Source organism: Rhineura floridana, chromosome 22 (assembly GCF_030035675.1).
Source record: "Rhineura floridana isolate rRhiFlo1 chromosome 22, rRhiFlo1.hap2, whole genome shotgun sequence".
NCBI lineage: Eukaryota > Metazoa > Chordata > Lepidosauria > Squamata > Rhineuridae > Rhineura > Rhineura floridana.
Genome location: NC_084501.1, coordinates 15,075,143 through 15,102,192, shown reverse-complemented (window position 1 = coordinate 15,102,192; position 27,050 = coordinate 15,075,143). Strand labels below are relative to the sequence as shown.

The window sequence follows — 27,050 nt, the reverse complement described above, 5'->3', positions numbered from 1 at the left end:
ACTATGGACCTGTTCCTTTAGGGGGAGTGTAACCCCATCTAGGGCAGGTCTGACATCAACCATCTGAGCAGAGGGCCCCCCGACCAACAGCATCTCAGTCTTGTCTGGATTGAGCTTCAGTCTGTTAGCTCTCATCCAGTCCATTATCGCGGCCAGGCAGCGGTTCAGTACAGCAACAGCCTCACCTGAAGAAGATGAGAAGGAGAAATAGAGCTGCGTATCATCAGCATATTGCTGGAAGCGCACTCCAAAACTCCTGATGACCTCGCCCAGCGGCTTCATATAGATATTAAAAAGCATGTGGGACAGAACTGAGCCCTGCGGGACCCCATATTGTAGCACCCAGGGACTCGAGTAATGTTCCCCAAGCATCTCCCTCTGGAGATGATTCCCGAGATAGGAACACAGCCACCGCCAAGCAGTGCCTCCAACTCCTAAATCCGCGAGTCGCCCCAGAAGGATACCATGGTCGATGGTATCAAAAGCCACCGAGAGATCAAGGAGAACCAACAGAGTTACACTCCCTCTGTCTTTCTCCCGACAGAGGTCATCATACAGGGCGACCAAGGCTGTTTCTGTACCAAACCCCGGCCGAAAGCCGGATTGAAATGGATCCAGATATTCAGTTTCACCCAAAAGGGCCTGGAGTTGGCGAGCGACCACGTGCTCTAGAACCTTGCCCAGAAATGGAACATTTGCTACCGGCCTATAGTTGTTAAAATTGTCAGGGTCCAAGGAGGGCTTTTTTAGGAGCGGTCTCACTACCGCCTGTTTCAGGCAAAGTGGGACCACTCCCTCTCGTAAGGAGGCATTAATCACCTCCTTGGCCCAGCTGGCCGTTCCATTTCTTCTAGCTTTTATTATCCACGAGGGGCAAGGGTCCAGAGCGGAAGTGGTCGCCCGTACCTGTCCAAGCACCTTGTCCACATCCTCGAGCTGTACCAACTGAAACTCATCCAATAAAACAGGACAAGACTGTGTTCTGGACACCTCATTAGATTCAGCTGTTGCAATATTGGAGTCAAGGTCCCGACGGATGTTTATGATCTTATCTTGGAAGTGCCTCGCAAACTCATTACAGTGGGCTATTGATGGTAATATTGCGTCCGGAGGACCAGAGTGTAAAAGTCTCCAGACAACTTTGTAAAGTTCCGCAAAATTAATTAACGAGAATGCTGAGACTCCCAAAATGAAATAGAACACAAGAGGTACTTATCTCTTAATTCAAAATCAAAGGGAATGTTCTTGGAACCCAATCTATGGGACTCCCAGCGAACTGGGCAGTGATTGCAGAGACGCTAATTAGTATGATCTAAGCTGGATGCATGCAAAGTTTGCACTTTGGGAGGGTGGATCAAGCTGCCGAAGGTCTGAAAGAAAACATATCAAAATCTCTGCCCCAGAAGATCTTCTTAACACTGTTATTCACCAACCCTTTTCTCCAGAATCTCTGAGAGACGACCATATCTGCACTATTCACCCTCTCTTGGAGGAACTGCTAGAAACTTTTCCTCTTTTTTTAAAAATAAATAAATACATGAATAAATATTCCTTCCATGAAAACCATGGATCTAGTTGAAATTTGTCATGCTTAATCCACTCTGGTCAGATGCCTGATATTTATTTTATTTATTCATTTATTATGATTTATTATTAGATGTATATCCCATCCTTCCTCCCAGTAGCAGCCGAAAGTGGCAAACAGAAGCTCTAAAAACAATTTAGAATATCATAAAAAAGAAGTAAAAATATGTGAAAAGAAAACATCTTTAAACTTGTCATGCTTAATCCACTCTGGTCATATGCCTGCAAATTTTATCCACTTATGTGAAGAAGAACAAACCTGTAGCCATTCTTTGTTTCCTATTATAGAGCTTGAGATTTAACTGATCAGATGAGGCCCCAAATAACCAATGGGATTGGAATGAGACAGAATGGTTTTGAAAGAGAGAGTAAGAAAAGAAGAGTATCCCAAGACAGTACACATACACGTACAGTGAAGAAAGATTCACACACAACGATAACAAATGAATTCAATCAGAAAACAATAATGAATTGCTGCAACACTGATATGATACGAAAATGCAGAGAATGTCCCCTTGTCATCCCTTCCTAGATCTCTGAATATTCTTCAGGTCTGCAAAAGTGATGATGCTTCCAGTTTCCAGGGAAGGACTTACTTGCTTGCATATCTTTGCCTTATGTCATTTTAATTCACCTGTCATTTCACTCTCCTGCACAAAATGTCTGGTTGACTTTTTGAAGGTGGTCTTCTCAAATGCGTTCATGCATTCCTTTCCACACTACAATAAATCCTATCTATCAGCATGACTATTATCTGTTGTGGTTCATTTCAGTTTTAATTTCTTTTAGTCATTTGCTGCAATTTCTGTGCAAAGGAACTAAGGCAACAGCTGGAAGTTATAAAGTGTCGAAATGCTTGCTTGCTTGCCATATTCTGTCAAGGGAGTCATAAAGGACAAGAGGAGGGGTGACGGGAGATCTTTCTTTGCCAGGAAGCAAAAAGTCAACTTGACATTGCATATTTTCTTAGAATTCAGTGACTTGTTTATGCCAAGTGTTGAAAACTCATGCCAATGAGTGACATATTGGTATGTATTATCATGTGATAATTGTGTAATCATGCAATTTTGAAAAAGTATAAAAGTGGGTCTAAAACTCATGTCGGAGAGCTTGTGTTTGAGAATTGTGTCTCTGGACAACCTCCCAAGCAGCTGCTTGAAATAAAGCTATCTACTCAAAGCATCAATTCTGTGTCTTGAGAGTGTTGGTGTAGAGGACCTCAAAGTATTGAACTAAGCAGGGGCATGCCCAGTTGGGCTCCTGCAACAATTGGAGGTTCCACCGAGGTTCTGGGACATTCCCAACTCCTGCCCAAGGAGGCCTAGGACGGAGGAACGGAGGCACGCCGACTAAAAAGGTAAGGGGAGCCAATGTTGTAAATTCCCCCTTAGCCGTCTCTCCCTTCTTTGCTTTCTCTGGGTGGGGTGGGGAATGGCAAAAGGCCTGTTACTAAATTTCATGCAGCCCTTATTCTAGGGCCGAGTTGTTTCTTTGATTAGCATAGTGCCAGCGCTGGAGGTGGAACGTAGTGTTAGGTTGGGTTTTTGTGAGGGTATATGTGTGGACCGTGAATGTGCAAAAGGTGAGTGTTGATACCTGGAAGACGAGCCATCTGCAGGGCGAGGTCTTGTGACTGTTAACCCCCGCAGGAAATGCCACACCCAGGTTGGCTGCTTTCCAAGAAGGGGGTCCTCGGACCGGTCTTCTGAGTAACGAGTGCATGTTGTGTATGCTTGAAAGGTCCAAAATAGTGTGAAAAAGTAATAACATTTGTAAAGCCTGCAAAAGGCAGCAAAAGAGAGTACTCTATTAAAAGTGAGGGGTAAGCTGGCCATGATTGGCCACTCCAAGTAAGCCCACCAGAGGTTTGGTGGCACCATGGAAATTGTTTTAAGAATTTCCTGGACATAAGAGTAGGAGTAAGCCTGCAGCATCCTAAAAACAGTTAAAGTATAACACTATAGTGGGTATGTTTGAAATGTTTGTATGAAACCTTCCCTCCCTTTTTCACCCCGAGAAAATAACGGGGCCATGAGCCAGATCTGATTGTGGGTAAAAGTCAACTATGCCTTTGTCATGACTTCATTTGTGTGACTTATGTGCCGATAGACTAAGAAACCCCATTCTGCACTGGACTTCCTCAATAAGCTTTACCTTCTGAGTGATGTGTGCTTGTAAGTCTCTCTCTGAATAGAACATATTAGTGAAAGAAAGCAGAGAGACGGAGTGTTTGATTATTTCCCCTCCCCATAGAGTGTGTGAAGTAGAGAATTTTGATACGGGACCAAAACCAAGTAAAATTGACCCTAACAGTCCATTGGGCCAAATTGTAGAAAAATTTGGACAAAAAGGGAAAGAAAAGTTGTCGGCTGCGTTGAGATTGGGACAGCTCATCTGGTTGTGCCAAAAAAGATGGCCATTGTTTACTTAAGAAGAGCCTGCTGGATCAGGCCAGTGGCCCATCTAGTCCAGCATCCTGTTCTCACAGTGGCCAACCAGGTGCCTGGGGGAAGCCCGCGAGCAGGACCCGAGTGCAAGAACACTCTCCCCTCCTGAGGCTTCCGGCAACTGGTTTTCAGAAGCATGCTGCCTCTGACTAGGGTGGCAGAGCACAGCCATCATGGCTAGTAGCCATTGATAGCCCTGTCCTCCATGAATTTGTCTATTCTTTTAAAGCCGTCCAAGCTGGTGGCCATTACTGCATCTTGTGGGAGCAAATTCCATAGTTTAACTATGCGCTGAGTAAAGTACTTCCTTTTGTCTGTCCTGAATCTTCCAACATTCAGCTTCTTTGAATGTCCACGAGTTCTAGTATTATGAGAGAGGGAGAAGAACTTTTCTCTATCCACTTTCTCAATGCCATGCATAATTTTATACACTTCTATCATGTCTCCTCTGACCCGCCTTTTCTCTAAACTAAAAAGCCCCAAATGCTGCAACCTTTCCTCGTAAGGGAGTCGCTCCATCCCCTTGATCATTCTGGTTGCCCTCTTCTGAACCTTTTCCAACTCTAGAATATCCTTTTTGAGATGAGGCGACCAGAACTGTACACAGTATTCCAAATGCGGCCGCACCATAGATTTATACAACGGCATTATGATATCAGCTGTTTTATTTTCAATACCTTTCCTAATTATCGCTAGCATGGAATTTGCCTTTTTCACAGCTGCCGCACACTGGGTCGACATTTTCATCGTGCTGTCCACTACAACCCCGAGGTCTCTCTCCTGGTCGGTCACCGCCAGTTCAGACCCCATGAGCGTATATGTGAAATTCAGATTTTTTGCTCCAATATGCATAATTTTACACTTGTTTATATTGAATTGCATTTGCCATTTTTCTGCCCATTCACTCAGTTTGGAGAGGTCTTTTTGGAGCTCTTCGCAATCCCTTTTTGTTTTAACAACCCTGAACAATTTAGTGTCGTCAGCAAACTTGGCCACTTCACTGCTCACTCCTAATTCTAGGTCATTAATGAACAAGTTGAAAAGTACAGGTCCCAATACCGATCCTTGAGGGACTCCACTTTCTACAGCCCTCCATTGGGAGAACTGTCCGTTGATTCCTACTCTCTGCTTTCTGCTTCTTAACCAATTCCTTATCCACAAGAGGACCTCTCCTCTTATTCCATGACTGCTAAGCTTCCTCAGAAGCCTTTGGTGAGGTACCTTGTCAAACGCTTTTTGAAAGTCTAAGTACACTATGTCCACTGGATCACCTCTATCTATATGCTTGTTGACACTCTCAAAGAATTCTAATAGGTTACTGAGACAGGACTTTCCCTTGCAGAAGCCATGCTGGCTCTGCTTCAGCAAGGCTTGTTCTTCTATGTGCTTAGTTAATCTAGCTTTAATCATACTTCCTACCAGTTTTCCAGGGACAGAAGTTAAGCTAACTGGCCTGTAATTTCCGGGATCCCCTCTGGATCCCTTTTTGAAGATTGGCGTTACATTTGCCACTTTCCAGTCCTCAGGCACGGAGGAGGACCCAAGGGACAAGTTACATATTTTAGTTAGCAGATCAGCAATTTCACCTTTGAGTTCTTTGAGAACTCTCGGGTGGATGCCATCCGGGCCCGGTGATTTGTCAGTTTTTATATTGTCCATTAAGCTTAGAACTTCCTCTCTCCTTACCACTATTTGTCTCAGTTCCTCAGAATCCCTTCCTGCAAATGTTAGTTCAGGTTCAGGGATCTGCCCTATATCTTCCACTGTGAAGACAGATGCAAAGAATTCATTTAGCTTCTCTGCAATCTCCTTATCGTTCTTTAGTACACCTTTGACTCCCTTATCATCCAAGGGTCCAATTGTCTCCCTAGATGGTCTCCTGCTTTGAATATATTTATAGAATTTTTTGTTCTTGGTTTTTATGTTCTTAGCAATGTGCTCCTCAAATTCTTTTTTAGCATCCCTTATTGTCTTCTTGCATTTCTTTTGCCAGAGTTTGTGTTCTTTTATATTTTCTTCATTTGGACAAGACTTCCATTTTTTGAAGGAAGACTTTTTGCCTCTAAGAGCTTCCTTGACTTTGCTCGTTAACCATGCTGGCATCTTCTTGGCCCTGGCGGTACCTTTTCTGGTCTGCGGTATGCACTCCAGTTGAGCTTCTAATATAGTGTTTTTAAACAACTTCCAAGCATTTTCGAGTGATGTGACCCTCTGGACTTTGTTTTTCAGCTTTCTTTTTACCAATCCCCTCATTTTTGTGAAGTTTCCTCTTTTGAAGTCAAATGTGACCGTGTTGGATTTTCTTGGCAATTGGCCAGTTACATGTATGTTTATTTTAAAAGCACTGTGGTCACTGCTCCCAATCGGTTCAACAACACTTACATCTCGCACCAGGTCCCGGTCCCCACTGAGGATTAAGTCCAGGGTTGCCGTCCCTCTGGTCGGTTCCATGACCAACTGGTCTAGGGAATAGTCATTTAGAATATCTAGAAACTTTGCTTCTTTGTCATGACTGGAACACATATGCAGCCAGTCTATGTCCGGGTAGTTGAAGTCACCCATTACTACCACATTTCCTAGTTTGGATGCTTCCTCAATTTCATATCTCATCTCCCGGTCTCCCTGAGCATTTAATCTCCTTCCAGAACAGCAGTGGGCAGGAGACGGTTCCTTTGATTTTGGACGGCTAATACCACTTAGGCTGTACTTGGAACAAAATAAACCAGGCCAATTGGACTACTATTCTGTATGGGATGACGAAGCTTTGCAAAGGAAAGAACGACAGAGTTTGCAAATATGCGGGGAAGCTTTAAATAGTATTGGCAGTAAGCTAGCTCCACATCCGTATGCTCCTATATATCCATCATTGACACAGCTGGCTTCGGCCACTGAAAAGAAAACAGAAGCAATTGTGCCAGGACTTGCTCATTCGCAAGGGCCAACACAGTTGCAATATCAGACAGAGCAGGAGTCATTGCCAGACCTCATGCTTAGATATCAGGAGGGATAAGTTGACCCACATACTTTGCTAGGGAGTCATGGTCTGAAGAGACTGACATGCCCAGTAAACAGGAGGGATAAATCCCTCTCAGATAGGTATCCTCACCTGCCCGAGGTTGCTTTAATTTGGTATTTGGCAGCAATTGGATTTAATACAATTGTTATATTTTAAATAAATATAACATTATCCCATAACTGTGTCACGAGTCTTCTTTGGTGTGGTGGCAAAAACAGATCTTCTCAGCAAAGTGGAAGCACCATAAACCATGCAGACCTGAGGAATATTCAGAGATCCATCAAAGAATGATAAATGAATTTGGGATCCCTTGAATTTTGGTGAATGTGTTCAGGTTGCTTTGAAAGAAAGGAAGAAAAAAGCTCCATATTTAAGAGAATTGGAGGGAAACCTGGAAGGAGCCTTGAGCAGGCAGATGTAGGTATGAGTGTCCGAGGTGATGAGCAATCACAGATCCAGTCTGCTCTTGTTTGTCTGGATGGGGAGGCTCAACACTTCTGGCATCAAACCCAGACAATCATCAGCTGTGAATCCATTTTGTGTAATTCAAGTGCCATTTTGTACCATTCCTGTGATCATGTTCCCATTCTATGAAGAGGCCAGCTCATCCTGCACATGCTCCAGAGGAGATGTGAGCTTCTTCTGGGATAGAAAAGTAATGAGTTTGGTTGTATCAGTGGTGGGAAATGAATTTCAGATAAAGGACGAGGAAAGCTTGGGCTGGAGAACCCTCCATATCTCTGGGCAAGGTTGTTTCTCAGGAGGAATGGGTATGTGCCAACTTCCAAAATTGATATGGGGACTCCATCAGACAGGGGAGGATGCCGGTGTGGTGTGTAGACAGGAGAATTAGATTAAGGGATAGGAATAGGAATGGGCTGTGGCCATGGCAGTAACAGGAGCACTTCCATCTCTCCGAAGTTGATAGATGACATTCTATTCCAGAAAGAATCTGGGGGGAGAAGGAGTGGAATCATTTAGGCTGGTGAATGTTGCTGTGCACTTGAATACTAGTTTACCTATTTAAGCAGGTAAAGAGCATAGGTAAATGTACTCAAGCCTAGCCATCTGGAGGACCCCAAATCTATGTTCCTTCTGGAATACAAATGAAAGAACCCGAACAGGAGGTGCTCTTGCCCCACTTCTAACAACTCCTATTTTTTTGAAGAAGAGAAACAGTTTCTGCAGATACGCCACTCTTTTACCATCAAAGATTTTCCTTTGCTTGTTGTTTGGAAGATGTAAAAGGGACCGCCTGCACCCACATCAGAGAAACTTGCACATCACTTGCAAATTTCCCAAGACTGACAGTGAAATCCTATCTATGCCTACTCAGAAGCAAACCCCATTGAGTTCAATGGAGCCAATGTGTCCAGAGAATAAATGCAAACGTTCTCCCTTTTAGTCAATGCTGCTGCATCTGTTGGCATTTCTATCGCTGTTATAGAAAAGTCCAACAGGCTGTGACCCTCAGTGTTGAAATGTTTTGCAACTGGTTGCTCCACTTTTTTCATTAAGATTGCCGATTTGTGGTTTCTGAAGCATGTGCATAGGTCAGTTGTGGTTTTTCCTACCTATTGGATATGACATCCTGGTCTTTTGCATTCAATGAGATAAATTATATTGCAGGACCTGCAGGTGATGTTCTGTTTGATGTAATAGGTCCTGCCTGTCCTAGTACTTGTAAAAGTAGCTGTCGCCCTGAGGTACACATAGGTGATACAGCGTTTGGAGTGACATGGATGAGACCCAGGATTGGTGATAGGTGGCTTAAGCACAGCTCTCACTAACAGTCTGCATAAATTAGGAGGCTGGCGAAATGCTACAGCAGGAGGCCTGCTGATGGCTCTAGCAAGATGTTCAGAGTTTGCCAGCAATGGGTAGCTCTCCCTGATTGTTCCTTCAACATCAACTTCACTGGACTGGCCATGATGTTTGAATACCTGATCACCGTCTTCCAAAGCAGCTACTTTTACTCCCAACTTAAGGATGGAAAATGGAATATTGGTGGACAGCAAAAGAGGTTTAAAGACATTCTTAAAGCAAATCTAAAAAAAGTAACATGAGCATTGAGAACTGGGAAGTCTTGGCCCATGAACGGCCCAAATGGAGGCCGCCTATTATCAAAGGTGCTGTGGACTTCAAAGAATCACAAATGCAGGGCGAACAGGACAAAAAAGCTAAGTGGAATGCACATCAAACAAATCCTTATTGCAACCATCTGCCATCTGGAAACCTATGTCCTCACTGTGGGAGGCTGTGTGGATCCAGAATTGGCCTCCACAGTCACTTATGGACCCACTCTCACCCTTGGGCAGTGAGGGCTTTGCTATATATATATATATTCTTATAATATATATATATATATATATATATAAGTAGGAGTTGTTGGGCATGTTTCTCTTGGCCCTGGCTGGTTTTTTTTTTTTTTTTTAGCTTTATGTGATTGGCTCACAGTGGCCAGACTTAGGAAGATAGAAAAATGTCTTATACTGAGCCAGACACATTGGTGCATCTATACTGAGCACCAGCAGTTCTCCAGGGATTCATGCAGGGGTCTCTCCCAGCCCAACCTGGAGATGCCAGGGGTTGCACATGGCACTTTCTCCATGCTTTTCTACTGAGCTATGGCCCATTCCTCATATCTTCCTCCAAATCTCCTGACGATATCTCCCAGCTTCCTATAGATGTAAAATAGTGTTTGAGGCAGTATAGTGCCCTGTGGCACCCCATAAGCCTCCAAGAGAAATGGGCTCAAGAAACACTAAGCCAATGCTGCATTCTCTTGTGCATCAAGCCCAACCTAAAAAAAAAAACTTTTATAAGTGGAAAGGTAATTCACTTGAAATCAAAGTGTAGAAGCCATCTTGAGCTTTGCTCACCACACACACACAAACACACACACACACACACAAGTCGTCATCGTCATCTCTCATCTCCGCAGCCAGTTCTTCGTGTCTATTTCTCTGTTGCCTCCTTGCCCTCCAGCTCTTTTCTCCCTCCACACCTGTCCATTTTAAAACAATTGTTTTCTCCACCTGTTTTGCTCTCCCTTGTCGCCTCCTAAGCATCCATAGAGCACGAGGGAAGAGTGATGCTGCACAGAAGCTCAATTTGAAGCACAAGCTTTTATCCACAAATTAGAGAAGCAGAAGACTTCCCCTGCTCCCACCCAAATAACACCCAAAGTTAACTCTGGAAACGTTACAGCTCAAAAGTAATGAAGTTACTAGTCATTCTATTACCAGCAAAATGTAATGATGTTACCAACTCGTTATTCAAAAAAGTAATAAATTACAAGTAACTCGTTATTTGTAACTATTTACTTCCAAGCTCTGCTAAAACATAAGAGGACCACAACAGATCATTTGGATGCAGATAGATGAGGTTTATTATAGGGGGAAGAGGAGTGCAGGGAAGCCTTTCCATGTTGAGCAGCTTCAGAAAGGTGGACAATACATTTTGTGCAGAAGAGTGAGATGACAGATGAATGAGGAGTAAAATGAGAGAAGGCATAAGTACACAGAGAATGACAGCTTCTCAGCAAAGTGGAAGCATCATAAATCTTGCAGGCCTGAGGAATAGTCAGAGATGCATCAAAGAATGAGCAGTGAATTTGGGATCCCTTGAATGTTGATCAAAGTGCCTTCAGGTTGCCTTGAAAGAAAGGAAGAAAATCTCCATATCTAAGAGAATTGGAGGGAAACCTAAAGGAAGCTTTGAGCAGGCAGGTATAGGTACGAGTGTCAGAGGTGATGAGCAATCATGGATCCAGTCTGCTCTTGTTTGTTTGACCCATACAATCATCTGCTGTGAATACATTTTGTGCAATTCGAGTGCCATTTTGTTCCATTCCTGTGATGATCATGTTCCCATTCAATGAAGGGGCCAGCTCATCCTGCATGCGGCAAAGGGCCTGTCACCAGGGGAGATGTGAGCTTGTTCCGGGATTGTAAAGAAATGAGTTTGGTTGCATCAGCGCTGGCAAATGAATTTCAGATAAATGACGAGGAAAGCTAGGGGCTGAGAACCCTCCATATCTCTGGTCAGGGTTTCTGCTCAGGAGGAATGGGGATCTCCCAACATCCAAAATTGATATGGGGACTCCAACAGACAGGGGAGGATGCGGGAATGTTGGGTAGTGATGATGAAGAACAAACAGCTCAATTGTGTCAGCAAATGCTAATCCCTAAAGAGCCCTGAGGCAAGGGTCTCAAAGCATGTCTTGCTTTAGCAGAGAGATTAGGGCTGCCTCTCCATGCCAGGTTCCTTTCAAAATGCCTCCTGTATTTTTGGTTGACTCTGTGATGGAAATGTGTATATATATGCAGAGATCCTCAGTGGTCTGAGCTGCATCTGTGCCCATTTGTGTATTTATGAAAGTAGCAGACTTTTACCCTGCATTTAGAGCACTCAGACTTATCACAATAAGAAAAGCTACTTTATTTATAGAAATACAGAGTAGATAGGAAAAGCATACCTAGTTCTAACTAACTAAGATGGAGGCCCAATGCCCAAACCTGGCTATTGCCCTCATGGCTCAGGAGAGAGAGCAAAGTCAAAGATGTCTCCTCTCTGCCTGGACAGTTGAAGAAGAAGACAAAGGAAGGAGGGGCAGGTCAGCTTCCCTGAGTATATCAGTTTACAATGGAAGGAAGTTCGGTAGAGAAGAGCATGGGTAAAGGTAGGCAAGCCTAGCCAGCTGGAGGACCCTAACACTATCTTCTTTCTGGAATACAAACAAAAGAACCCAAACAGGAGTTGCTCTTGCCCCACTTCCAGGAACTTCTTTTTTTTTTTTTTTGTAGAGCAGAAACAGCCTCCTAATACACCACTCTTTTTCCATCAAAGATTTTCCTTTGCTTATTGTTTGGAAGATGCAATCTGGACTGCTGTGTGCCCGCATAAGGGAAGCTTGCATATCCCTTGCAAATATTCCTAGACTACCTATGTCTACTCAGAAGCAAACCTCATTGAGTTGAATGGAGCTTGATCTAAGTAGGGGTGCCCATTGCTAATAATGAAATTGATGCCACTGAATTAGGTCACCCACCCAGGCTAAAACAAACTTATCCCACTGTTCCAGTGATCATCATTTTCTCGGCTAGTCACACCAAGTCTGTGAGATGAATCTGAAAATACCCTACTTTTCTCATTTGCCTCTTCCCAAATTCAGTTTCAAATACCAAACTCCCAAGCAAATATAGTCCAGAGTGCCTTCACACTCTCTTCTTAGAAATGATTTTCTTAAGATAAGTTACCAACAGCAGGAAAAGGTGATCCCCAGAAATCGAGGGAAGCCAAAAGATACTGGTGGAAATGAATGAAATGGTGAGAGGATTTATATGGTTTCCCAACTTCCAAATATTGACTCAGCACTCTTCTGGGCAAACATTCAGATCATCAAGGTATTAAAATCTTAAGAGCACATAGTAAATCCAGCCCATGATGAGATTGGGTCAAGATACTGCATCAGCCTGTCTGCTGTAATTAATAACCTAAAGGTGACTATCTTAATTGGAAAATGTGACATTCTTTTCTTTGAAGATATGCCATTGTTGGTGTACCATTTCAAGATGCTGAATGACATTCCAAAGCACTTTAGTTATACAGTTACATAAAAAGTAAATGTGCATCTAGGAAGATCTTAATATGCCAACTCTGGTTTGTGTAAAATGAGTGCTAGAAAATCCTAAAGTGGGGGGGAGGAATCCTTGGTACTCCTGATGTTGCTGGGTATAATTTTCATCATCCCTGACCATTGCCCATGCATGATGGTTGAGAATCATGAGGACTGGGGTTCAACATCATCCAAACAGCCCAGGTCACCTACCTCTGTCCTAAGTGGATCTGAAAACAACCTCTAGTTCACTCGGACTCCTGCCCTATGTGGATCAAGCTTCACTTTGTTCAATGTCATCCATTAAAAGAAACAGCCAACATCTGTTTCCACAGATCTAGTGCCTGTGAACCTGAACTCAGTGTGCCATTTGTTCAGCCCTAAGTGGAGGCAACTGCCTTGAGGAACTGGTTGTAAGTAAGTAAGTAAGTAAAATTTAATTTTTCTGTCGCCTAACTGGCCAAAGCCACTCTAGGCGACATACACATTGAAATTGATAAAATACAATATAAATACAGAATAAAATACAATGCAGTCAACCATAACCATTTTAAATAGCAGCAGTATAGAACAAGGTAGGGCAATCAATAAACAATTTAAAACAATCATAGAAAAATTAGCCCACCCCGGGGATCCCAAAGGCCTGTCCAAAGAGCCAGGTTTTTAAGGCTCAGCGAAATGTATCCAGGGAAGGGGCATGGCGGAGATCGAACGGGAGGGAGTTCCAGAGAGTGGGGGCCGCCACTGAGAATGCCCTCTCTCTAGTCCCCACCAACCTAGCTGTTTTCATTGGTGGGACTGAGAGAAGGCCCTGTGTGGCTGATCTAGTCGGGCGGCTTAATTGCTGGTACTGGAGGTGCTCCTTCAGGTAAACTGGGCCGAGACCGTATAGGGATTTAAAGGTTAACACCAACACCTTGAATTGGCCCTGGAAAACAACTGGAAGCCAATGTAGATGAAATAACACTGGCGTGATGTGATCACGGTGGCGGCTGTTTGTAAGCAAACTATCTGCCGCATTCTGCACCAGTTGTAGTTTCCGGACTGTTTTCAAGGGTAACCCCACGTAGAGCGCATTGCAGTAGTCTAATCGAGAGGTGACCAGGGCATGTACTACCAGTAGGAGCTGATGAATTGGGAGGTAGGGTTGTAGTCTCCGTATGAGGTGTAGTTGATACCAAGCTGCCCGGCTCACTGCCGAAATCTGAGCCTCCATGGACAGCTTGGAATCAAGAACAACCCCGAGGCTGCGGACCTGATCTTTCAGGGGAAGTCTCACCCCATTAAGCTTCAGGTCAACAACACCCAACCTTCCCCTGTCACCCACAAGTAGCACCTCGGTTTTATCAGGATTGAGCTTCAGCCTGTTCCTTCCCAATGGTTGCCCATTGAAGTCTGACAGATACACAATTCATTGGAAAGGGGGAAAAAAACTTCATTATACCTACAGGTTCCTATGAAGGATCAGTTCACTCATGGGCAGCACCTGATTGCATTTGGGAAATCCCTTTCATTTTGCTTATGTATTGGACTTGTTATTGCTGTATGGCTCTCTGGTATTTGCAAATATTTAGACTCCTATACATTATCCACAGAATTACTTAATTCCTATCAGAGCTATAATATTATTTTTTATTTTATATGAATCATGACCAAGCTTAGAGCAGATGGTTCCTTTTTGCTTACTCTTTAGTATGCTTTTCTCCACAAATGCAGCAATTTGTACAACATATTAAAAGAGAAACAAAGGGGCTTCATGGAGACACTGAATAGCATTTGAGGCAAGATGGATCCTTGCAACACCTCCAAAACCCAAACACAGATGGCATCACAGCTGTCTCCTAAAGCTGCCTTCCAAGAGTCAATCCCTAGGAAGGACCTACATCTGCTACATGTCCAGGCTTCTCCTGAGTCAAAGTATTTCATAGTTGATCTCATCAAGCACACCCTTCTTCTGAAATTCCACTGATACCTTGTCTGTGAAACTGAACCCTAGTCCTGTTCCCCTTAGTCTGGTCCTTTCCCTTTGTCTCTGCTCAAAACATTTTGGATCAAAATGACTCTCAAAAATAAAGGAAGAGAAGGCTTCCAATTTCCCCAATTTCCCCCCTCACGCTAATTGAAAAGTTACAGGAACCCCATGCCATCCTGTATCTAGGATGACTTTGGCAATAATCTCCTGTACATCCCCACCTTCCCTCCAATATGCCATGTGGCGAATTGGATAAGCCCCCTGCTGTCTTTGCTCTAATGCCAATCAAAAAATACGAGGTGTGGACATTCGTAGATAAAGACATTGATAAAGACATTGATGCCATTCACAGCAAAAGTGAGATAGAAAACTCTATTGAATAAAGTACTTTAACAACTTAAATCCCCTGATGAAAGCCCTTGTGTAGGGCTGAAACACGTTGGGTATTTGAAAGAAATTTATTCTCTTTTATAGAAATCAATAGAGAAAAAAATATAAATTTGGACTTTCCCTTTTTTGACATTCTGGGGTTCCCCCTCTTTTTTTCTTATTTGCTCTAATACCAGCTGGGGCCAGTGCCTTAGCTACCCCTGAACAAGAGACACCAAGTTCAAATCCTTTATCTGCATTAGCCACAAGCCACTGATATATCCAAAAACCATCAACTAAAAACCCAAAAATCCTACATCAGATTAAAACTCAAGGTACCATTCTAGATGTCATTCTAATGGCTTCTGCTAAACATTTTGCAGGCACTTCTGACACCTCTGCTCTTGGTCTGCAACACAAAAACAAACATACAAGTTAGTTGAAGGCCCTGGGAAAGATGACAACAATGGAGTAATCAGCTCACTTCTCAAATCTTTCTAGGAAGAGCAGAATAGCATTACATGGGCTCCTGTTTCAACACTACCATCTCCACATAGGCATACACAATTTTGCAGTGGAATTCTTTTAAAATGCCCTTTTACTATGGCTGACGGTAGTATATTCAATCTTGCTCTAGGAAAAGCTCTTCTATATTTAACAATTATTAGATTTTGTAAATAGGGTGCCAGTGAATTCAGATGACTGAGCGGAAAACTGTTGCACTATGGGCAGGATTTTCTTGTAGCAGCCAAATTGCTTTGTTGTTCAATGTCGTAGAGGCGCAGTTTAATTAGAACTCTTGCTTTGTTAGCCCCTTAGATTGCTGTGGTGATAAACCATAAGACCAGCGCCTTAAGGAGACGCCAAGCATATCTGCACTCTGCAGAAACATGGACCAGGAAAGGGCTGAGTTGGCAAACACCACACCCACCACGCGAAACTTTGCGGTCATCCATCGGTTGTTATGGCTCTGAAGCAGGAAGGACAACATGAATGATGCTCAAAAGTTATTAACGAGAATGCCAAGACGCCCAAAATGAAATAGAACAGAAAACGTACTTATGTCTTAGTTCAAAATGACAGGGGATGTTCTTGTAACCCAGTCTATGGGACTCCCAGCGGCCTGGGCTGTGGTTCCTGAGATGCTAATTAGTATGATCTAAGCCGGATGCGTGCAAAGTTTGCACTTTCGGAGGGTGGATCAAGCTGTCGAAGGTCTGAAAGAAAACATATAAAAGTCACTGCCCCAGAAGGTCTTCTTAACAGTGTCATTCACCAACTCTTGTCTCCGGAATATCTGCTCTTCCTACTCTAGGTAAGTGTATGTATATACATTCCCCCTGTGGGAATCTCTTTTGTAGAGAGATGTGTATTATTCTGCTGATTCTTAGAGGACAGGAAGGTCCTCTGCAAATGAAATTGAAAATATTTGAAAGATTCACAGGTCAAGGATTCAATGGTTTTATGTTGTAGTTGCCAGGATACATGAAGGAATAACAAACAAGGTGCTGGTGCTGGTGTGCAAAGCCCTACACAGCTTGGGACCAGGTGACTTGAGACCATTTAGATGAACTGGAATTCTCCCCATTCGCTGACAAAAATCATGGACAAATGCAAACTGATTGTCTGCATGCAAAATACTGAGTTTCTGTTAACATAGGGCGAGTATAACATTGTATGCGCTGTGGTGGTTCTGTGGTTCCTCTTTCAGAAACCTAAGGCAGGACCTTATACCATGATCTGCATGTAGGTGGTGGTGGAATTCAGAGATGTTCTAGGGTATGGATGCTCAGCCAGCGCACGAAGATGTTCAAACTTGAGCTGAGGCAATAATTCTGAGAAGCCGTTTTCTGGAAACATTCTGAGATTTTTCATATATAGAGGGATTGAAAATGCTGTCAGTTTTGGTCCTCTGAGTTTCTCATTTTTCCAACCTTACATTTAGTTCTCAACATTTTTGCAGCAATTTTCCTTTACAAGAAAAGTCCTCACGGAAATTCTCCTGTATGTTAGTGCGAATTTCTCCTAATGAGCACATTGTAATTTATTTATTTATTTATTTATTGATAGCCCACCCTTCCTCCCAGCAGGAACTCATATGTAGTTTTTACTGATATATTTATTTATTTGCGCACTTTCCCCTAACAGAACCATTTTTGCAAACGTTGCTTGGCAAAACACGCCCACAGTTTCCAAACTCTAGTTGCCAAATATTCTCCGCCATTTGTTATTTCGGTCTGATGCTATTACTCCCCGTGTTCCCATCTGTTGTTCAATGAAGCACAATGAACATGTTGACTAAGGTTGCTGTGCTAACTATCCCTACATTAAATTAAATGGGGCTTACTCCAGGGTTACGTCGGACTTGGACTGCATTTTGAGGTAGTGGAGAAAGCCTCCTGCTTATTTTTGGAAGGGGAGGGAGAGATAAAAGGGAGTGGTTATGGTGTTGGACTACAACCTGGGAGTCCAGGGTTTGAATCCCCACATAGCCATGAAGCTCACTGGGTGACCTTTGGCCAGTCACTGCCTCTCAGCCTCATGAAAACCCTAGTCATAGGATTCCCATAAGTCAGAATCGACTTGAAGGCAGTACACATTAAATAAATGTAAATGTACTGCCTTCAAGTCAATTCTGACGTGGCTTACCATTGCCTTCCTCTCAGGCCGTGAGGCAGTGACTGGCCCAAGGTCACCCAGTGCGCTTCATGGCTGTGTGGAGACTGGAACCCTGGTCTCCCAGGTCATATTCCAGCACCTTAACCACTACCACACATTACACAATCCCTAAAGGGCAGGAAGGCAAGGTTCCCAAAGCATCTCTTGCTTTGCAGAGAGATTAGAGCTGCCTCTTCAGGATGGGTTCCTTTCAAAGTGCCTCCTGTAGTTTTGGTTGACTCTGTGATGGAAATATGTATATATATGCAGAGATCCTCCGTGCTCTGAGCTCTGTGTGTGTGTATTTACCTAGGTAGAAGGCTTTTACCCTGCATTTAGATCAATGAGATGTAAGACTTAGTAAAATAAGAAAAGTTACTACATAGTAATAATAATAATAATAATAAATTTTATTTCTGAGTCGCCTATCTGGCCGAGTCAACGTACATAAATAGAATGAATACAACATATAACCAAACTTAGTCAATAAATAATCTAAAAACATCCAACTATCACAAGATAAAACTAATCCCCGGAAATCCTGTAGGCCTGACTGAATAGCAAGGTCTTTAAGTCTCGGCGGAAACCTACCAGGGAGGGGGCATGGCGAAGATCATATGGCAGGGAATTCCAGAGGGTGGGAGCCACAATCTAAAAAGCCCTCTCTCTGGTCCGCACCTGTCTAGCTGTTTTAACTGGTGGGACCGAGAGGAGGTCTTGTGTGGCTGATCTCGTCTGGCAGCGTACTTGGTGATGCTGGAGGCGCTCCTTCAGATAAACTTCAGATATAGTAGATAGGAAAAGCATACCTAGTTCTAACTAACCAAGTTGGAGGTGTAATGCCCAGACTTTGGTATTGCCCTCATGGCTCAGGAGAGAGCAAAGTCAAAGATGTCTCCTCTCTCCTCGGAAAACAAAGGAAGGAGGGGCAGGACAGCTTTCCTGAGCATATCAGGCTACAACAGAAGGAAGTTAGGGAGAGAAGAGAGCAGGTAAAGGTAGGGAAGCTTAGCCAGCTGGAAGACCTTAACTCTCTCTTCCTTCTGGAATACACACAAAAGAAGATGCTCTTGCCCCACTTGGAACAACTCCCTTTTTTTCCAATTAAATTAAATTAAAACTGCATCCTCTGTGTAAAGCAGAATAGATACCTTTGTATGCCCAATCTTAGGTGGATGGGATCGCAGCGCATAGCCAGGAAATGAAGAGGCAAGACAAGATGAGGCGTGGGTAAATCAAGGGCCGCGTTGATTTGGATAAAGCCAATTACATGCTTGATTGCATGGTAGAATGATCTGCAGAGCCAAGTGTGGGACTTTTCTCACCCCCATTGGGCGAGGGAATCCTGCCATGGGAAAAGGGAGGCGAGCCAAGCCCAATTCCCTCTTCTGGGCCCCATCCCCGCAGAGTGGTTAGGGAGGCCTTCCAGATCCACCCCTCTTCAGGGCCGCACAACCTCTGAGTGGGTGTTACAGGTTAGCCTGAAAGGTGAGCCTTATCCTGCCAACCAGCCACACAACCTGGAAGGCAGACCTCAGAACCCACCAATCACCTTAAAGGGTGCCTAAGGGTGTTCACCCAACCCTACCTTGTTAAATTCCACCCCAATCAGCCACAGAAGAGGACAAATCCTCTGCTTAGTCCCTCTTGCCCCACCTGTGACAAATTATTTCATGCAGGGCACTCAGCAGATCAGAAAGAAACAGATCAATACCTAGGTCACACAGATGTACACCGTCTGGCCGGTAAAGATCAGCCGTCTCACACCTCACCTCCGGATGATGTATTACCTCACCCTGCTGTATATGCATATGAATGAATGAATAAATAAATAAATAAATAAAACTCTTGCATAATGATTTCTTTTACCATAGCTTCTGCAAATAGTTCCAAATACTGGGCATTTGCCAGGACCATGAATTTTGCCACAGTATCCACAACTCTCACTTTGAAATCTTCTGGGCTCAGCAATATTTTTGTATGATGGCATAATCATGTTAGAATGTTTATTTTTGCTGATATAATGCATCCTATCAGCTTCTGAAGGGTGCATTTCTTGCATTTGTACAAGGGTTTGTTCACTAGCCTTGCATATGTCTATGGCTTCCTGCAGAGTCAAGACAGGCCTTCGGAGCATTCTCCTCTGTGCTCCCTTGTCCTTAATGCAATCCGTCTCTAATCAATTATTCTTTCAAAGTGCTATATGAACATGAATCTGCATTTTTGAGTAATTTAGTAACATACTGATCTGTAGTTTCATCAGGTTTTTGGGCACATTTGTTAAAGAGATATTGTTCATATATAACATTTCTAGTAGGTTCAAAATGCCTTTGAAGTGCTTCTAGCAATTTGCAAGGACCTTCTCTGTCTGCTGCTGTAATATCAAGGTGCTGCTGGAGCAAATGACATTCTTTTCCCATCACTGATAGCAGTGTTGCAACCCTAATCTTTTTCTCTTTGCTATCCAATCCCATTGCTATTTCATAATTCCCCCACTGTGCTTTGAAAAACATCCAGTTATTAAAAATATCACCTGCCATGTCTAGGAGCCCTAGAACTGGAATCATGCTGGCTGCCATTGCCAAAATATTTTCTTCTGCCACCAGTGTGCTTGTTGCCTTTGCAAGCAGTGGTGCTTGAGCCCTCCTTTTCTTCAGGAAAGTAGATGCACCTCTGACACCATGCTTTAATAGTGCTTTCTTTGCTGAGAGAAGACAGAAACCTGCTTGCTATAACTAAAGCTTTATTAAGAGATTGCTTCCAAGAGGTACCGTGCTTGCTCAGACTCCTCCCACCTGACCTTTACTCTAGAGCTCAGCCTCCAGATTTCCATGGCAGTCTCCCTGCAGTCCCCCCTGCTAGATGGGACTGCAATTTATTATAACAGCATGGTAATTGGACTAGGAGGTAAGTGATGTGGCATGTTCAGCTTTGGCATGCCTGGTATAACAAGGGATAGTTCCAGCAGCAAATCACTGTCAGAGCAGTCTGCTACTCTAAAATTGCAGCCCAAAGTTTTCAGATCCTTATGGATGAGAATATAGTCAACCACACTCAAACCTCTAGAGGAAACCTAAGTAAACTCTCCCCAATCATCGTTAGCACTGGAGCCATTTAGAATACACAGGTCAGTTTTTGAAACAAATTGAAGCAAGCCTACCCCCACAGGATTAACAAAGGTATCCATTGAATGATGTAAACTGCCCTTAAGTTGATCCTTGCCTACAGGGGGTGGAAACACGGGGTGGAAACATCCACCAAATAGGTTTCAGTCCTTGAGTTAAAATCACCTGCAATTATAGGGAACGTGTGAAGAAATTTAGCCATCCATTGTGTATAATAGCATTCAGCTTTTAACCAATTTGACATAGCATCCTCCCTGCAGGCCATTGGGGGAAATAGACATTAAACAGAAGCAGGGTCAGCTGAGCGGTCCTCATCTCCAAGGTCAATGCTGACAAAAAAGATTCACAGTTAGGAAGCTCTGTTATCTTAACATCAAGAGAGGAAGAAACAAGAAGCTCAATCACCATATGCTCAGAGGCACATATTACCAAATTCTTCCAAGCTACATAGCAAGTGGATTGGACTGTGAAAAACCATCTGAAATTGTATTTCCATTTTGACAACTTTGTAGGGCAGTACAATATCTCAGAGAGGAGTTCAGGTCTCCTGCTCCCCTGGTGCATTCACTATAGCTGCCCAATTTCCCTGCTTTTAAAAGTTTGGTAGAAATATCTGTGGGCTATAGGTACATTCTTAAACCGCAAGGTTGTTTGCCTATTAGTGAATTTCCTTGCTTTTTAATCCGGGAGCTAAGAATGGGATCCTGTGCAAGTTTGCTGAGAATGGATTGATCATTTGCATGCTTATTGAGTTAAGTGGGATTTACACACACACACACACACACACACACGGCAATCATTCTTAGGATAGGTGAAACTGACCGCAGGGGTTGGGGAAGGGAGGAGGGGGAGGAGGGAGGGGTGGAAAGGCAGAGGGGAGGACTGGGATGGGAGCAGACAGGAGGGGGAGGGGAGAAGGACAGATGTGGTGGTTTGTTTTTTGAGTTCAGTGGGATTTACTCCTGTGCAATCATGCTTATGATAGGTAAAACTGACTGGGGGGGAGGGATGGAGGGCTGGAGTGGGCAGGGAAGGTGGAAGAAGGAAGAGGGGAGGAGAAAGGGAGAGGAAAGGGGAAGGAGGGAAAAGGCAGGTCTGACCATTTGTATGATTATTGAGTTGAATTGGATTTACTCCTATGAAATTATGATTAGGATAGGTAAAACTGACCAGGCTGGGCCTGGCAACCATGACGTCTTCTGTATCTTTCAAAGTTGCGCAGGAGGAAGGGACAATTCTACCTTGTGGTTTTCCCCATTACAATGTTGCAAGAACGCCTGCACTTGGCTGACTTTCTCTTCTCCTAAAGATACAGGATCAGTCTCAGGCCCTGAACCTGGCAGCCCTACCTCCCACCCAAATTTAAAACAAAGCTGTCCCTGGCCACATCCACACCAGGCCTCTATTACACTTTGGACAATCATTATTTATTTATCTATTTATTTAGTGTATTTATATACCGCCCCATAGCCGAAGCTCTCTGGGCGGTTTACAATAACTAAAAACATTAAAAACAAATATACAAACTTAAAAACACATCTTTTAAAAACAATTTAAAACAATTTATCATGGCTTCTCTCAAAGCCATGGCTCAAAGCCAATCATGGCTTCTCTCAAAGAATCCTGGGAAGTGTAGTTAGTGAAGGGTGCTGAGAGTTGCTAGGAGATGCCCTGTTTCTCTCACAGACCTTCAATCAGAGTGGCTGTGAACCATTCTTTCAGGGGAATAGGAGTCTCCTCTTAGCACCCTTCACAAACTACACTTCCCAGGAGTCTTTGAGGGAAGCCATGACTGTCTCAAGTGAAATCAAGTCTGGTGTGGGTGTGGCCCTCTGATTAGCCAAGCCCAGCAGCTGTGAGGCTTTTAGAACACTGGCAGTTGGTCCTTACTGAGCATGCCCCGCGTTATAATAGGCTTCCAGCCAAAATTTCTTAAATTAATTAAAAATCAACCAGGCATTTTTTTAACTTTTAAACTGCAGTAGATGAAGGTCAGAGTATGGGGCAAGGTCAGTATTAGGATTACAGGTACTCTGTGAACATGGCTGATTTTTAATTGTATTTTTTGATTGTATTTTATGATGTATTTTATTATGATGTAATGTATTGTTGTTAAATTGTACGTCGCCTAGAGTGGCCATTGGCCAGATAGGCGACCCACAAATTAAATTATTATTATTATTTATTATTATTATTAATGAATTTCAACAGATTATGAGAACTCTGGCAGAAAAAAGTCCAAAAGGGCTCTGAGGTTTTTCTCTCTCTTTTTAGACTTTGAACTCTTAATTCTCTCTGACGTTTTTGTGTATTGCCATGAAAATTGCCAGGGTTGTTAAGCAAGCGTTTCTGAGTTCAGAACTATAACTTTTGTAAGGTTTTGTTTTGAAATGAGCTTATGGGAAGCATCAGAATGGCATGTGGGGGTATTTTCCATTTAACATTGCGGAATGTGAAAAATCCATGCTGGCTATAGTATACAGCCACTCTCGTGGCTGTATAAAAACAGATTCTAAAATACATTAAAACAAAACATTTTAAAAATATTTTATGAAGATTTTATGAAGATATGAAGAATGATGAAGATAGGAGGCATCCAAAATATGTCCCACAACTCTGAGACAGGACATAGGTATTGATTTGTTACACTTTTTCTCCAAGGAGTTTAGGGTGGTGAGTTTTTTAATCTTCACACTAATCAGGCTGAATCAGAGTGACTTGGCCAGCCTGCCTTATAGCTGAGCAGGGAACAGGCCATGGAATCTTTATTTATTATTTGATTTATGCTTTAATTTTAGCCCAAGCTTTCAATGAGCTGTCCAAGGGGCCTCAGCAGAGGTGGCACTGAGATAGAGCATGGCAGGGTTGCCAGGTTGCAAGGAGCAAGGCTGGAGCAATTGAACAATGCCACATGCCTGGACCTGGCACGGTTAGAAAGGAAATGTATCCATTTAATGGATTTATGCAACAGCCTATTGGGGCAAAAAAACTCACAAAATGGAAAACACAACGGTTTCAAGATCAGCAAATTAAATCATGCAAATCTTAAAAGGGAATGCATTGACTGAAAGGATCCTAGCAGACATCAGCATTCACTGTCATCATTGATTCCTCCCTGTGCTGCAGACTAACTCCTCTCAATTGCATGTTGTTTCAGACTCACAGCTGTCTTTTTACAATGTCCACCGCTGGTATGTCATCCATCAGCCAACTAGCATACCGACCAATTGTGGTAGGTGAGCCCATTGTTCTTCCATTGAGAATCCCGATACAGTATCGCCCTAATAATCCAATTATTATCAGAGGATTGGGCCCCCTCCTACCAACTCGCCCGCCCAGTGGTCTTGAGGACTTTCCAGTTTTAGCATTATTGGACCTCTCCTAAACCTTAAGACACCATCACTGATACAGGTAAGCTGATTTTTCTTTCCCAGTACTGGAATTCGCTCTCTTCTCTCTGTCCCCAGCTGTGGGAGATCTCTTGGGGTCAGTGGTGCCTCTTTAAAATGGGAACACAACCTTCACAGAAATGGGGTAAAATGGTACCTGAAATGGACGATAAGGGCAAACAGCTGCCAATTGCATGGACCTAAGTGTCAGAAATATTGGGTCCTCCCATCCAGGCAAACCAGAGTTTACAGAATCTGTGAATGCTCAGCATCCTGACACACATGGCTACACTAAACTACTCAATGATGTTTCCACTTTTCCTTCCATTTATGTTAAGTATGTACTATACTGCTTCTTTTCCACCTAGGCAACCTGAATGCACCTTGTCTAAACTTCCAGGGACATACAAAGTGTGAATGGAATATGCCTGTCGTCTGTTGGTGGACTCCCAAGAAGCTCTGTCTACCCATGAGCATTGTTGCCTTGTGTCCTTCTGCTGACCTTCCCTGCACCTTCTTCCTCTTCACAGAATGTATTGTCAACCCTTTTTGAAGCTGCTCACTATAGAATGCATTCCCTGCACTCCCCTTCCCCTACAATAAATCTTGTCTATCTGCATCACAATTGTGTCTTGTGGTTCTATCAAGATTTTATTTTACCGATTAGTGACAACAACAAGGCTGGGTGTGGGTTGCTAAAAAACAGATGTGATTTTGGATGATCCAGATGGAAGAACTGAATTACTCTTCCATCCCTATGTCCAACTCAACATTTTGGGATGGAAGTTGTCTGCAATGGTGCTGAAAACCTAGTATTAAAGATGTTATGTAGTGAGATTTTTTTTAAAAAAAAAGATTTTTTTTTCATGAGCCTACAGCTGTTCTCCATTCCTGTTCTGCATGTGTTCCCTCAGGCTACCTTCTGTTGGAATAGACAAATATTGCATGTTCACTTTAAGGGATATTTGGGGAAATATCCCATGTACCTGTTTACCATGATGTAACTTCCTTATGGGTGGGATTAGTTACCTGACTTCCTCCTTCCTTTGTCCTGGGGATGCTTTGAATAATCTCCATTACTGATCTTCTACCACTGGGATGAGGCTGCATGGCAGATGCTCTCTGCTGAGAGCATCACTGTAAAGACTAAGATGGACTGAGACTTCTATTTTACTTTTCATCTAATCTCAAGCCTATGTTTCTGAACATATGAAAAGGTCATGAGTAAATATTCTTTATATTTTACCTAAGAAGATTGTGTCTGTAGTTATTGGTCTAGAGAAAAGTGGGACTGGTTTTATCTCACTCTGCTGCTTGTATTTTTTATCTCTGCTAAGAAATAGGACCACCAAACTTAGCTCCTATTTCAGTTTGTATTTTTAAAATACCAACACCTTCCACCATTTCCAGCATGTACAGGGCCAGCGTACATCCTATCTTAACCCTTCATTCCATTTAGCCCTTTCTGGCATTCCATCAATCCATGGGACACGATCCTGAGACTACCCATCGCTTTGCCAATCCCTCGTTACGGATTTCCACTCCCCATCATCCCACACAGAGCACCCTGGCCATATCTTGTCTAGCCCTGCAGCATCCCATCCTTCTCCATCCTGTGTGGGTTCATCTCCCTACAGCCTGGAACTTCATCTTTCCTCTTACTCTCCATCCTAAACCACCGAGGCATGATCGATCAAAATGGAACAACCATGCTACAGATTAATGGCTAAGAGTATGGGCATCAGATATCAAAGCTGGGGAGTGTCCACAATTTTAAACAAAGTCTCAAAGTTCCGTGTGCTCTCGTCATCGCTGATATTCAGTGCCAGTGTTCATGTGTGCTTTGCCTGTCATTTTCTAACCGTTTCTTTGACTGTCTTTCATGATCATTCTCATTATCAGGGACTCGTGAGATGTGTATTTTTTCTTTAAAAAACTCTTTCAGATTAGCTAGACACCAATGCTAATGGTATATTCAGACAGCTTATTGACACTCATTTTTTTAAAAAAACAAACAACCCTTCAAATTAGGGGTAGGGTAGGACTAGGTCTAATGGTTTTAAGTTGCAGGAGAGTAGATTCAGATTGGAAATTAGAAGGAACTTCTTGACAGTAAGGGCAGTTCGGCAATGGAACCGATTGCCTAGGGAGGTGGTGGGATCCCCTTCACTGGATGTCTTCAAGCAGAGGCTGGACAGCTATCTGCGGGATATTCTCTATGTGATGTTCCTGTATTAATGTATATATGGTAAGTGCTGTTTGTATAGAAGATACATGGTAAGTGGAATGAAAGAGGAGGGGGGAGTAAATGAGCAGTAGAATGCTGGATGATTGGCTGAGTGTTTGGATGGCTGGGAGTATAAATGGAAGGATGACAGTTGAATCTGGGTGGACGTGAGTGGGCTGTTTTGGTGGAGTTGGGAGGTGGGTGTGAGTTGGTGTATGTCAGGAGAGTGTGGAGAAAGAGGGAGGTGGAGTTCGGATTAGTAATAAGTCAAATATCACAGTAATAGAATAGGCAACTCTTGGCCCTATAACATCAACTCCTCTAATCAGGATCCCCTCTCTCAAAATGTCTCTCATCATAAGTGCCTGCAAGACCTAAAGTCAAATAAACAGGGCCCTTTGCTGATCGAACTTGCCCTATTACACACACTGGAAATTTTGAATGGCTCCTCATTTGACCTTTCTTTTGGTTCTTATACCTACTGGTCAACTCACGGAGTAAGCCTAATTGACTACATGTTAGTGTCCCAAACGCTGTTATTGGATATCACTGATTTTAAAGTCGAACTCAGGACAGAGAGTGATCATTTTCCTCTCCTTCTAAGACTTAAGATCTCCAAGAGTAATATTTCCCTCTTGCCCCT

At 43.2% G+C, this 27,050-nt stretch overlaps 1 long non-coding RNA gene across 4 annotated transcripts; it reads left to right on the top strand.

Annotated features, from left to right (window-relative positions):
• Positions 1-2,709: 2,709 nt before the first annotated feature.
• LOC133374799 (uncharacterized) lies at positions 2,710-24,805 on the top strand. 4 transcript variants are annotated; one of them, XR_009759981.1, is made up of 5 exons: positions 2,710-2,941; positions 13,003-13,084; positions 15,820-16,323; positions 23,949-24,202; positions 24,549-24,805. It is a non-coding gene; the product is annotated as an uncharacterized LOC133374799 (long non-coding RNA). The 4 variants fall into 4 exon arrangements; XR_009759982.1 differs by having other exon boundaries at positions 13,003-13,088; XR_009759980.1 differs by having other exon boundaries at positions 13,003-13,092.
• Positions 24,806-27,050: the final 2,245 nt, after the last annotated feature.